This window comes from Mastacembelus armatus, chromosome 7 (genome assembly GCF_900324485.2).
Source record: "Mastacembelus armatus chromosome 7, fMasArm1.2, whole genome shotgun sequence".
Taxonomy (NCBI): domain Eukaryota; kingdom Metazoa; phylum Chordata; class Actinopteri; order Synbranchiformes; family Mastacembelidae; genus Mastacembelus; species Mastacembelus armatus.
The window spans coordinates 371,139-383,279 of record NC_046639.1 but is presented as its reverse complement, the minus strand read 5'-3'; the positions used below and the strand labels follow the sequence as shown (position 1 = coordinate 383,279).

Here is a 12,141-nt window from a genome sequence, read left to right as displayed (position 1 = left end):
AGAGTCTACAGCGTGGGTTGACAAAATGTGACCTTTAGGGTCATGAACATGTTGCACATATCAATCCATTCAGAGCAGGGATATTTTTCCGTTTTTCCAGTTGGAGCAGGGATATTTTTCCGTTTTTCCAGTTGGAGCAGGGATATTTTTCCGTTTTTCCAGTTGGAGCAGGGATATTTTTCCGTTTTTCCAGTTGGAGCAGGGATATTTTTCCGTTTTTCCAGTCGGAGCAGGGATATTTTTCCGTTTTTCCAGTCGGAGCAGGGATATTTTTCCGTTTTTCCAGTGGGAGCAGGGATATTTTTCCGTTTTTCCAGTTGGAGCAGGGATATTTTTCCGTTTTTCCAGTTGGAGCAGGGATATTTTTCCGTTTTTCCAGTTGGAGCAGGGATATTTTTCCGTTTTTCCAGTTGGAGCAGGGATATTTTTCCGTTTTTCCAGTTAGAGCAGGGATATTTTTCCGTTTTTCCAGTTAGAGCAGGAATATTTTTCCGTTTTTCCAGTTAGAGCAGGAATATTTTTCCGTTTTAGGACTGAAGCATTGGACATTCTGGTAGCTCGATGGTAATAATAAGACTCAGTGTGTTTTCTGTCAGTCTCTACTGTCACTCGACACAGAGCCAAAAGACAAAAACCTGATATTGTAGAGATACACAGCTGTACATTTTATTCTATAAACATAATTGACGCATCAAGTAATTTCCAGACACCTTTTCTGAAAGACAAGTCTGTTCACTGAGTGAAGGCAAAAAGCAAATGAAGAACTTGTTAATCATATAAACAAAGAAAGAAAAATCTTACTAAACTTCATTTATTTTCAATATTGTCTCTGACATTTTCTGCTTCTACCTCTGAAGTTCAATCTCTCACCTGCTGCTCAAAATCAATTTCCCTTGTCTGTGGTTTCTTTCAATCTCCGCTCTTTGTCTCTGTGCCGTCGTCTAACATTACCCAGTTTTAACCTTGGGTCATCTGCTCCTCTACAGCCAGCGCTTGCATACATGTGGTGGGTGTAGTGTGTAACAGGATGGCACAGTAGGTGAGATTAAATTAGGCCAGTGTATGGGGATTACAACCCACTCAAAACCTGATCCCCTCCCACTCTCTGTAATCCAACCCTAATGAATATATCATGGCTGACACAGCAGACAAAGAGTCACAACATCACAGAGACGTCGAGAGGACACAACAGAGACCTGCAGCATCTGAGGATGCTCTGTCAGTTCAAGTGTGCAGGTGATGCCTGTGTTTCCTGCCCCACGTCCTTCAGTTATAGTTAATTCAAAGGAAGTGAATAGAGACAAAGCCAATACACGTCAATGTAAACGCAGGTGGATTCAAACCGGTATCAAACCGAACCGTTTCACATGGGAGCAACATTCACCAAAAAAAATTTAAAAAAATCACAGCTCATGTCTGTTGGTCTGTTGTCCTGGCTCCAACATACCAAGTGCTGTCTGTGCTTTCAGTGCAGTTAGCAGAATGAATCCGTCTGAGACTGAAGCACAAAGTTTCCAGGTAGCATCATGTTAATGAGTAAAGTTTCCAGCGCCTCAACAGACGCTCGTGGCTCTTTTAGCGAGCAAAGATGAACATATGGACTGTGTGACTGTGATGATGCCGCTATGCCAAGACACAAATGTCTCATGAGAATTTCAACTTTGGCAAATCGGTGACTTGCTGTTCACTGCCAGAATAAGGAGGTTTTGCTCAGCTTAACCATTGGCTGTGGGGAGAAGTCTGGTCTAGGATGAAAGTCATGCCAAGGTCACTGAGCAGCAGTGTGGACCTTTCTACAGCGCTGAACCCGTGAGATATGGTCACATAAATATCAGCCTCATTACATTTGAAGTTTTCTGTTATGGCATTTTCAAAAACACCAAAAGAACCTAATACCTGACAGCTCAAGGCTGATCAACATCTGTCGTTATCAGCTTTAGTCTTAATCCTTCAGAAATGCTGGTGTAGAATAACAATCGTGATCATGTATGTGTTTACTTTTATAATTAAAACTGTGTCTAAGAAGATTCTGATTGACTCTTTAGGGATTCTAAAATATCATTCATTAAAAAAGATGAGCAAGAGAGGCAAAATAAAAGCACTACTATCTGTCTGTGAACCAGAAGAAAGACTATATAACCTCATTTCAAAGCTATTTTTACCCAGAAGCCATTAAACCTACAGACTGACTGTGTCTCGACAAGATCACCATCAGATATTTGACATTATCCTTCAAAAACCAAAGGCGATAACTCAACCCTGGTGTTTGATGTAGGTTGTAATTCATTCATTTATAAGGTCTTTGTGAATTGGCCACTGTGCACGGTGACTCATGCACACACAAATGCACAGGAATGCATCTTTGACAATTAACAGAATACACTGGACAGAGAGTGAATTTAGTCTAATTATAGTCACTGGTGTGGACAATAAAGCTTTTTGATACAGAACGGACTGGGGTCCAGAGGGGACGGTGCTGAGGGGAATTCACTGACAAAGACAATTTTGTCAGCGACAGAAAAAAAGACAGTAATGAATAAGTCAAAGGGAAGGTCAGACACGGCGTTTCATATTTCCCCTAATTCATATTCAATCATATGTGTAGCTATACTGCTTTGCTGCTTTCCTGTCTGTTTTTCTATTATTTTATTTGCAGAAAAAAGAAAATGTGTGCCATATATACAGCCGGCTTTATAAAGGGAACACATTCTCTGGGAGTTTGGCAATAACACATTTCGAGTAATATCTTCTCTGTGTAATTTCAGCCTCCATATCAAATTGGTTACACAAGGGGATTTCACAATTTCTCCCCTCTCACACCATCACTTGTGAAAGTGGTAATAAAATAATTCACTCTGCCAAATTAAATTAATTTCCATACATGACGCCTCTATTTGTGCCCTAGTCTCAGGTTTAGACGGATCATAGGACTGGATTTATGCGTCTTGGTCTTTGTTTCTGGGAAGGCTAACAGGAGCCTCGGTCATTACTGTGATTAAGACCCAGATGTGGGCGTCTCTGTCCACCACTGCATGAATACTGATCGCACAGGTGAAACCACAGGCAGGAAAGAGTAAAGCAAAGAGACACAGAGGCAGCAAAGGAAAATGGATTATCTAGGTTGATAGGTTTGCTCTGGCTGTCTAAGGAGAGGGAACAGGACTCGTAAGTGATGACTGGAACAAGGTGGTTCAGAGAAAGTGCCGTGACAATCCTGTTCTACTTTGTCTCATTTTCCAAAAAGCCTTTATCTTTCCTCGATCTTCATGCCAACCTGCGGCCTTTTCAATCAATCCTTTCCATCCCTGCAAATTTCATTCTCCCCGTCAGCTGCCCCCTTCCCTCCTCCTCGGTTCTCTATAACATTTACTCATCGCTGTCAATCCATCCGACCCTGAGCTCCCTAAATCACCACAATGTATTCTCCCCCAGACCCCGACAGCATGTCCGCACGATCCGCCACTTGACGCCCAGTGGGCTGACTCCCATCTGCACAGCCTAAATCAAACAGCCTCCAAGCTGCAGCCATGCAGGCTGAGGAGAGGAAGTGACTCTCCATCCTGACAGCATCCTGGAGGTGCGCGCACACACACACACACACACACACACACACACACGCACACACGCACACGCACGCAGCGATAACTCAAGAGAGTTCATTCACAAGCCTTTAAATCTGTGCTTGTAACTTTGCAACGATTATTCAGACGGGAGGAGAAAAAGGGAAGCAGAGATGAAAGTCATTGTCGACACTTCAGTCTAAGAGATAGTTTTCTGTCTCTTAACCTTTATTTTACCTCGTCTCCGCTTCAACAGCCGAATCCCCAGAAAGTGCAGTGTGCAGTCTTTGATCAGCAGCAGACGCTTAAGTAATCAGGCCGGCGAGGCAACAAGCTCATCTGGTGCACTGCAACAGGATCTCTGCAGTGCATATTCGAGAGGGTTTGTTTCTGTTGTGCCTGCAACAGCCTGCAATGTGTTCAGGTGTTCAGGTGTGTGTTTCCATATATGTGTGTTTGCTGAGCGGGCTGAGTGGCATCGGTGGCCCGAGGCTGTAACAGGTGGCGGTAACAGTGATGGGCCGACGCCGCTCTTCCCTGGAGTTGCTCCTAACTGGCAGATTGAGAGCAGATAACTCTCCTCCTACACAACAGCACTGCTTCAACTGCTGGATTAAAGGCGTTCGAAGAACAGGCCAGTCATTTTATGTTATCATGCCATAACAATGGAGACAAACAAATAAGTATGTGTATCTTTTCTCTCCTTAGCCCCTTCATCTGTAATCAGACTTATTATCTGTGAATATTTATAAATTGTGTTTTTAATCTTTCATTTCTCTTTCTTTCTCTACAGCCCATCCTCCCTTCTGAGCTTGCTCTTTTCCCTTCGACTTCATCTTTCCTTCTCCGTCTTTACTTCCTTGACACCTATAGCAGAGATCGTGCATTAAAGGATCCACAGTGCGTTGCCTTTTTAAAGGAAGTACACCTTCTGCTTGTTTTCCTTTATCTTCTTTTGTTGCTTACACCAGCTTCTCCCACCTGTTTGCTCTTTTCACTGCAGATCTTTCTGCCCTCTCTCCTCACATAAATCCCCATTTCCATCCATCTCTTAGAAACAACAGCTCAATTACCAGGCTGCGTCAGAGAGGGGATTACATTCTGCAGCATAGTGAGAGGAATCATACTCCAAGTCAGCTACTCTGACAACAACATCTTTGCTACACCAGCAGCTCCCAGCAACATCCTCTGTATTAAACAGTATGATAACGTGGTCAGCAGTAGGTCTCTGGAGCCTTGCTGCCACGGACGGGATATATGCACACACACACACACACACACACACACACACACACACACACACCCATCGACTCCAACACGCTATTGTATCATGCAGTGCAGTGTGTTTATGGCTGTTGCAGATGGTAACAAGTCATTGCTTCCCTCCCCATCAGTCACTTGACTGGGTTCATCTGGGACAAGCTGCAGGCTACTAAGGCTGGAGGGAGGGAGTGACTGAGCAGGTTCATTACAGCACTAACACACACACACACACACACACATTATATTAGCAGACAGAGAGAGATACCCAGACACACATATCTAGTTCCATCTCAGTGTTCATTTATGAGTGCATGATATGACTTTACTTCCCACAAAACACCAGACATGCATAAACAATGTGCTGTACAGACAAAAACAAGCTCACAGGCTTCAGCAGTAGTTTTCTACATCATTAACAGCAGCGGCTGAAACAGCTGTGGAACCACAGAGGGTGACAGCAGGCAGCTGTGTGGCGAACAGCCAGGTGAGGGCCTCGTTTTCATGGGCACACCTCCACAGCCTGCTCTATGTGCTGCCCCACCCTTATTCTACTTCCCCTGGTATGTCCCTTCATTTGAATCGCTCTCTGTCTCCTGTTGATATCTCAGTCTCTCTTTCTTCCCTACAAAGGTGTGTAGCTTAAGGTTCTTATGGTTCCGGCTCGGTCTCAGACCCACTGCAGCTGCAGCTCGTACGATTGGTGGACTGTAAATTTGTTAGAGCCTGTTGTGCCGTGCTGTTAATCGTACAGCTGAGTTTCATCCTCCACATCAATGAAAATTGTAGCGGCACATTGCAATCACGAGCCACTCGGCCGTTAGCTGGGGGAGGGGAGTGTGCAAGAAAAAACGAATATTCATATTAAATTAGCGAGGCAGGCCGAGAGGCAGCGCAACGAAGAATTTGCTTGAGAAATTAGCCTCAGTTTGCACAGGAATGAATTGCAAAACTGCTCATTTAAATGATCTGCATTTTAGATTCTTCACATTTGATGAAATATAGTAAAGACCAGCTGGTAACACAGTATAATCATAATAATTCATGCAGTACTAATAGTGATGCAACATTTTTATAGTACAACTGAAATAATTATTGCATCAAGTTTTCTATAGACACATATCACAACTTCACGAACGTAGGAAAACAATCATTAGAATCAGGGTGAACTGAGTGTTCGGAGGAAAAAAGACAAACTAAAGTATTCTGCACCAACAGGTTACCCATGACACCTGACTTTAATATGCCAATTCTCCTTAGACACATGAGACTCAGACAGGAATACAGAATCAATCACCACAGCCCTTCCACCGCTGAAAGAAGTTTCTTTGACATTTTTAAGAATTGTCTAATTATTATTGATTAGGTCTGTTTGAACTCACTGGTCTTTATGGTTTTCTGAAACATCAACACATCTGACGGTGAGATAAAATAAAAAAAGACTTCAGATAAGAAGCTGTTGAAGGGATTTGCATCAAGCAGACATCACTGTTAGAGGCAGAGGAGGTAAAGGTGTGATTCTGTAACAAGCCACCTAGCAGCCTAATTAATCCGCCCAGCTGTCTCCCTCGAAATACAACCTACTCATCTCATCGCAAACTGATCCTCTTACCTGCGGTGACGCTGCTTTCCCCTGGCAACTCCCTGCGTCCTTTTCCGTCTCCCCGTCCTTATCTTCTTATGCCAATTGACTGTGCCCGTCTCTTCTCTGCTGATGCTGCAGTGATAGAAAAACACACCCTCCTTCAGCCGCTCTTTCTCTCTCTCCCCCTCCCTCCCCGACTCCCATTGGCTGCCTGATGGAGGTGACATCACCCTTCTTCTCTGCCTGCCTCCTTCCCTCCTCCTCCTCTGTTCCCTCCCTCACTCCCGTGCCGTTACCTCCTCTTAGCTACTTGCTCTGGCCTCTTTTCCCTCTGTACACAGCCTGGATTGGAAGGTCCAAATGTCCTTCCACTGAGCCAAACGGCACCGAGCCTAATAATGTGCATGATGCACATCAGCACAGAGCACAACCCACAGCCCATATGAGAAGGTGCTTCAGTCATTTTCAAACTACACTGGGCTCAACTTTGATAAGCTCTGTTAATTAGACATCACCTGTCCTTCCAGTTCATTATGGTGTAATCCCAGTCTTGACTGGGATGAGTGTTACATAATGCTGGGGAATAAAAACATGTTGGGAATTACTGCTGTGTCTTATCTGGGTCTGGGGGGAACGGAGGAGATGGCGAGATGTACTGATCTCTCAGGGTAATAAAAAGCTGGAAAGACTGTGGTAACACAGGTGACGATATTGACTCACATGCTTTTATCTGTGGCATCATGATTCAGTCAGTTGGCCCCGTCTCCCCTCCAGCATCCAGAAATACAAAAGTGGATCTACTGTGAGTTGCCCCTGCAGTCCGACTGTGAGCATGTTAAACATGACGCCTCGATAACATCCTGACATCACACTGACTGTAGATACAGTCTCACCAAACTAACGGCTTTAAATGACTTGTTTCAGTTTGAATCATCTGGTTTTATTTGTCAGGACAACGTTGTTCCTGGTTTATGCTCAAGTTAAATAATACTCTCTCTTGTAGATAGTGACGCCTTCAAACAGCACACAAACACTGAATACTGATGAGTTTCTGTCTGTTCTGAAATAACATACAAAGGTTCGGCAGAAAGTCACATGACACACACGCACACACACACACACGCACACACACACACACAGATGTGAAGACCAATCAGAAACCCCCATACTGACCTGCTGGTTTCTCTCTGTGCGTCTCGGACCTGGGGGTGGCAGCGTGCCCATCTGCCTCCCCTGCCAGAGGATCTGCCAGGCCTGCAGACAAAAGCCGCTACAGGGTGCAGGCAGCATGGGAATAATGATGGATGATGCCAGTCTAGATAAGTGAGACGCTGCACCATTATCCTCAGGAGAAGCTGGGTGGCTGGAGAAGGGACAGGTCAGGGTCAAAACTGTGGATGGATGCCAGGAACGGAAACAAAAACCGTGTGAGATCAACATGACAATACTAGTTAGTCTGAAATTGAGTTCAGTTGTTTTCTCACTGAAGAAGGAGCTTCTGTAATTAAACTAAACAAGAGACATTCAGACTAGAATTTTGACCAAAAGACCAAAAGAGCAGACGTTGTGGATAAGATGTTATTAGGACTTAACAGCCTGTTCAGCCAGGCTGTTAAGACAACAGCAAACATACTGTAGATTCAGAAGGTGGATCTGAGGATGGAGGATGATTAGTGTCCAGATTGAAGGAAGTCTCACTCAGACAGATCAATAGAGATAATGTCTCTTCTGTCTCTTTGTTATTGTTTCGCCTCCTCACAGAGTTTCACATTCACCAGACCCGAGCAGTGAATTGCCCTACCTGACCCCTGTAGCATAAACTTATCTGTGAGGAGACTTTACCTCAGCTGTCACGACTTCATACCTACTGGCCAGGCCTTCGCTCAAAACCACTCATCTGTGACAAGACCTCTTACTCGTCCTTGGCAAAGCTCCGCGCTCATTTTCCTTCCTCCGGATTCGACTGTAAGTGACTGGTATGAGAGATGGAGTGATACAGGAGGAAGACAGGAGTGTGGAGAGCCAGTGAAGGAGGGAGAAGGGAAGACCACGAAAGCACAACTTAGCTGAAGGAAAAACCCACGCAGTCAGCAAAAGACAACGCAAGAGAGAGACAATCCCATCACTTTAAAAATTCAGGGGCGGAGGTAATATAGTAAATGGAGGAGAAGCTGGGTGGAGGTGGAGGTGGAGAGAGAGGGAGAGAAGATTGAGAGGGCAAAGAGGGTGATGTGAAAATGTGGCTGACAAAAAAATCTACAGAGACTAGTCTGTTTCTGCATGGACACAATATACAGGTTGATGCAGCAGCAGAGCGTTTAGGAAACAACAACCTTGGACTGTCACTAATATCGATGATGGTTCCCTAAAGTCAAGATCTGTGGTTAAGTGGAACGAACTGAACGAAGCTGAGACGTTTTCATGTGTCACAGCACAAAAAGAAAACAGACGTAAATGATCAAATTTACAATTATTGTTTCTTCAGTCTCATTCTGGCTCTCAGTCAAATTGGCTGACAGGCACCTGTATCCACTGAGCCATTATTAGTTATCACAAACATTTTTCACTTTGGCTTCTACCTTAGAGAATTAGAAGTAAAAGGTATTTACACGTGAGCCTGTGTGCTGAGGAGGAGCGTGGAGTCACAGAGTGAGAACAGGATAAAAAGATCTCAGTTCGCCAACAGTATAGAGAAAAATAGGAAAAGAACGATGATGTGACAGATTTACAAGGGGGAAGAGAAAGGTACCAGAGCCAGAAATAGACCAAGAGTGAGGAGCAGGCAGCCAGAGACAGACGGAACAATTCTCTGCCCCTGCACAGCCTGGACAGATCCTGGGTTGCTGATACGGCTGACATTTGGAGATCCATTGATCCCTTTAAATTCATTAGATGCCCAGAAGGTCGGCCAGTCGTCGCTGACCTGGCGTTAATCACTCGCTAATTGAAGGGAAATTAGTCTGATTCAGTTTCCTGCCATGTTCAGAGCAGCCTGGCCGTCAGATGCGAGCAGCACTTCAGTCATCGGGAGCACATCTCATTAACCACGTTAACCGTGTGTAAACAGCCTCAGTGTGGTGGTACGTCAAAGGTTAGAGGGTCGGGTTATTGTTGTTAGTGGAGGATCCAAGTGAGGAGACAGGACACAGGAAGGAAATGCCAATGTGCAGCTTCTGTCTCCTCAAGGCCTCATCTTTGATATTCAAATGGAGGTTTTGCATAGACTTTGTTACTGCGCGAACAGTGCAGCATATTGTCAAAGCAAAGGAAGGACAGTGATGTTTAGTAGTTTCCTCTTTAAAGCCCGTTTCCTCCAAAAAACAGAAATGACCCTTTATTCTCCTCGAGCTTGTATTATGATGCAAACTGCAGAAAATGATCAACATCCTCCTCCAAACCATAACCTTCAGTAGCTGGCTGCATTTTATGATGTGTAATGTGACGGGGCTGCATTTCACGCAGCGTCTGCACCAAAATGCCACAAGGTGCCCACTGCTGTGCCACGGGGGGGGGGGGGCAGGAACAGATAGCAACCACAGGTATTTGGAGTCTCAATAAAGACTCTGACCTTTACAATGGACAGACTGTCACTTCTGTTTTGGGTCTGGACCTGGTGGACTCTGTGACCAAAGGCCAACCTTATACTGTATGTGGACCCACCTGAGCCCAAATTATTCCACAGCTCACGTCTTCTGAAGAGACAAACCCACAGCTGTATCACTTTTTGAAAGACAATGTAAAGCCTAAGATTCATCACTGCACAGGGATCAGTTCTCATGTTAAGAACAAGCAGTTTCTGCTGCTGTCCTCCCTGGTCCTCATCCTCACAGGCAGAGCAGAGATAGCAGCCTGATCAGGAGGTGATGACAAAGCCGACAGATTCACAACAGCACATAACACCCTCCCTAACCCATCACGCTGCTGTCAAAACCAAGGGCTGCTCCTGTCCACCTTGATATGTCAAGCTTCTCCTTTATCTGCACATTTGCAGCACAGACTTCATAACATTAGGAACTGAGAGAGAAATATGAAGGACAGAATTATGACAACACTCTCAGTCTAATTAACAAGTTCCCACTTTAAATTTGGAGGATCATGAATAAACCACACTGAATTAATGGAGAGAAACAATGACAAACTGTCGACGTGGTGCTCACACCCTGTAAATAGCAGCACAGCTAACTGGTTCCTCCTGCAGATGAAGCCTGTATCTACTGATCATATTATTAAACCTTGTCCTTTCCCTTCAAGTAACTTGGAAGATCATGAAATTCTGGACTGGGAAAGAAGTGGGTGTTGAAGAGAAAGTGCTTCCCCTATGATCAATTTCCTTCAGTATAAATATCGCTCTAGCTAATTAGAAACATTAAACCAATCACTCTAATGAACTGAATTCGTCCCTTTGCCCGTTTGGGCTCCGCGCTACAGGCTTTTATCATTTTGGTCTGTGAGTGCTGTAATATCGTGATTTATTCCACAGACAGTGAAGGCTGCAGCAGTAAAATGTATTAGGCTGAGAGCTTTCTGGCTCATACACAAAGTAGTCATTATTAATGAACTCCACCAGCCTTCATTTCCTCCTCACTCCCACTGTAACTGATGACGAGGGATCACTGTTATTGGTGCACTTTGTTTACTACAAACAGGTTTTTATTTTTAATGTAATCGGATGTCGATATACACTCTGGTTAATTTTTTCTTTAAAGCAACTCCCCATGATGTTTATTTCCCAGAATGCAGTGTGGAAATCAGCTCAGGTACCAAACACATTCTGATCTGCCCCACTGTTTCCTGCAGACTGAAGGCAACACACAAATGTTGTTAAAGTCAACATAAAATGGAAAACAGTGAGTCACTTCACTGGAAACCAAAGTGCACTGACATGGGAACATCCAACTCCGTAGTCAAATGAGCGGCGGACACAGAGCAGCTGGAGATTTCACTTCAACAGGAAGTCAACACCGCCACCCGTAACAGAAGTTAAGTCATTTGTGGGGAAACGTGCTGTGAAATCTTGTGTGAGGCAAATTCCCTGCATGGATTGATTGTTTTTCTCCTTAAATTGCAAATGAAAGCCTCCACCCAGCAGCACACACTTACAGAATATGGAAACCATGCGTGGCCAGTAGAAAACTGCATTTGTGCTTCCTACATTAAGAGAAGTGGCAAAATCCTGGCTGGCCAATGCACTGTAAAACCAGGGCTTAGTGTGGGGTCGGAAATCCCTGCATGACAGCACTGTAATGTCATTTATCACGCTTCAGCACCCACCAAACCAGACATGGACGCTCCCTGCTCTGCAGCCGGGATGTACATTTTCTCCGGGGTGGAGGTGGAGCAAAGGAACACTGGCATTAGAGATGGAGTTTCGATTTTCGCTGTTGTAGTGTGTCCTCAACTGGAACAAATTCAGCACCAGAGAGCAGGTAAACCACGGATGCATAGGGAGGACTGAACACACAAGGAGGGATGTGCAAAATGCAGCTGCACAAAGCAAAACAAGTGTGAAACAGAAAGTAACTGGCTTTAAATCCCTGGTGACATTAAATATGTTCAGAAAGAGTGTTTTCATTTCATTATCATGCAGTGACTCCAGTAAATTTCTATTCCAAGTCCATTTCCAAAAAGCAAATGAGCATCAAATTACTTTAATGTCGATTCTTGTTTAAGAGCCACTTACTGTCTACTTCACCAGCTTTACTGGGGTAGAAATAACACAAAGTTAACTCACTAATT

At 44.4% G+C, this 12,141-nt stretch overlaps 1 protein-coding gene across 3 annotated transcripts in view; it reads right to left on the bottom strand.

Annotated features, from left to right (window-relative positions):
- l1cama (L1 cell adhesion molecule, paralog a) overlaps positions 1-6,541 on the bottom strand; it is a 36,816-nt gene extending 30,275 nt beyond the window's left edge. For all 3 annotated transcript variants that reach the window (XM_026331718.1, XM_026331719.1, XM_026331722.1), the window contains exon 1: positions 6,433-6,541. The gene's annotated coding sequence lies outside the window, so the exon portion shown is untranslated. The remainder of the gene's footprint in view (positions 1-6,432) is intronic.
- Between the last annotated feature and the right edge of the window lie 5,600 nt (positions 6,542-12,141).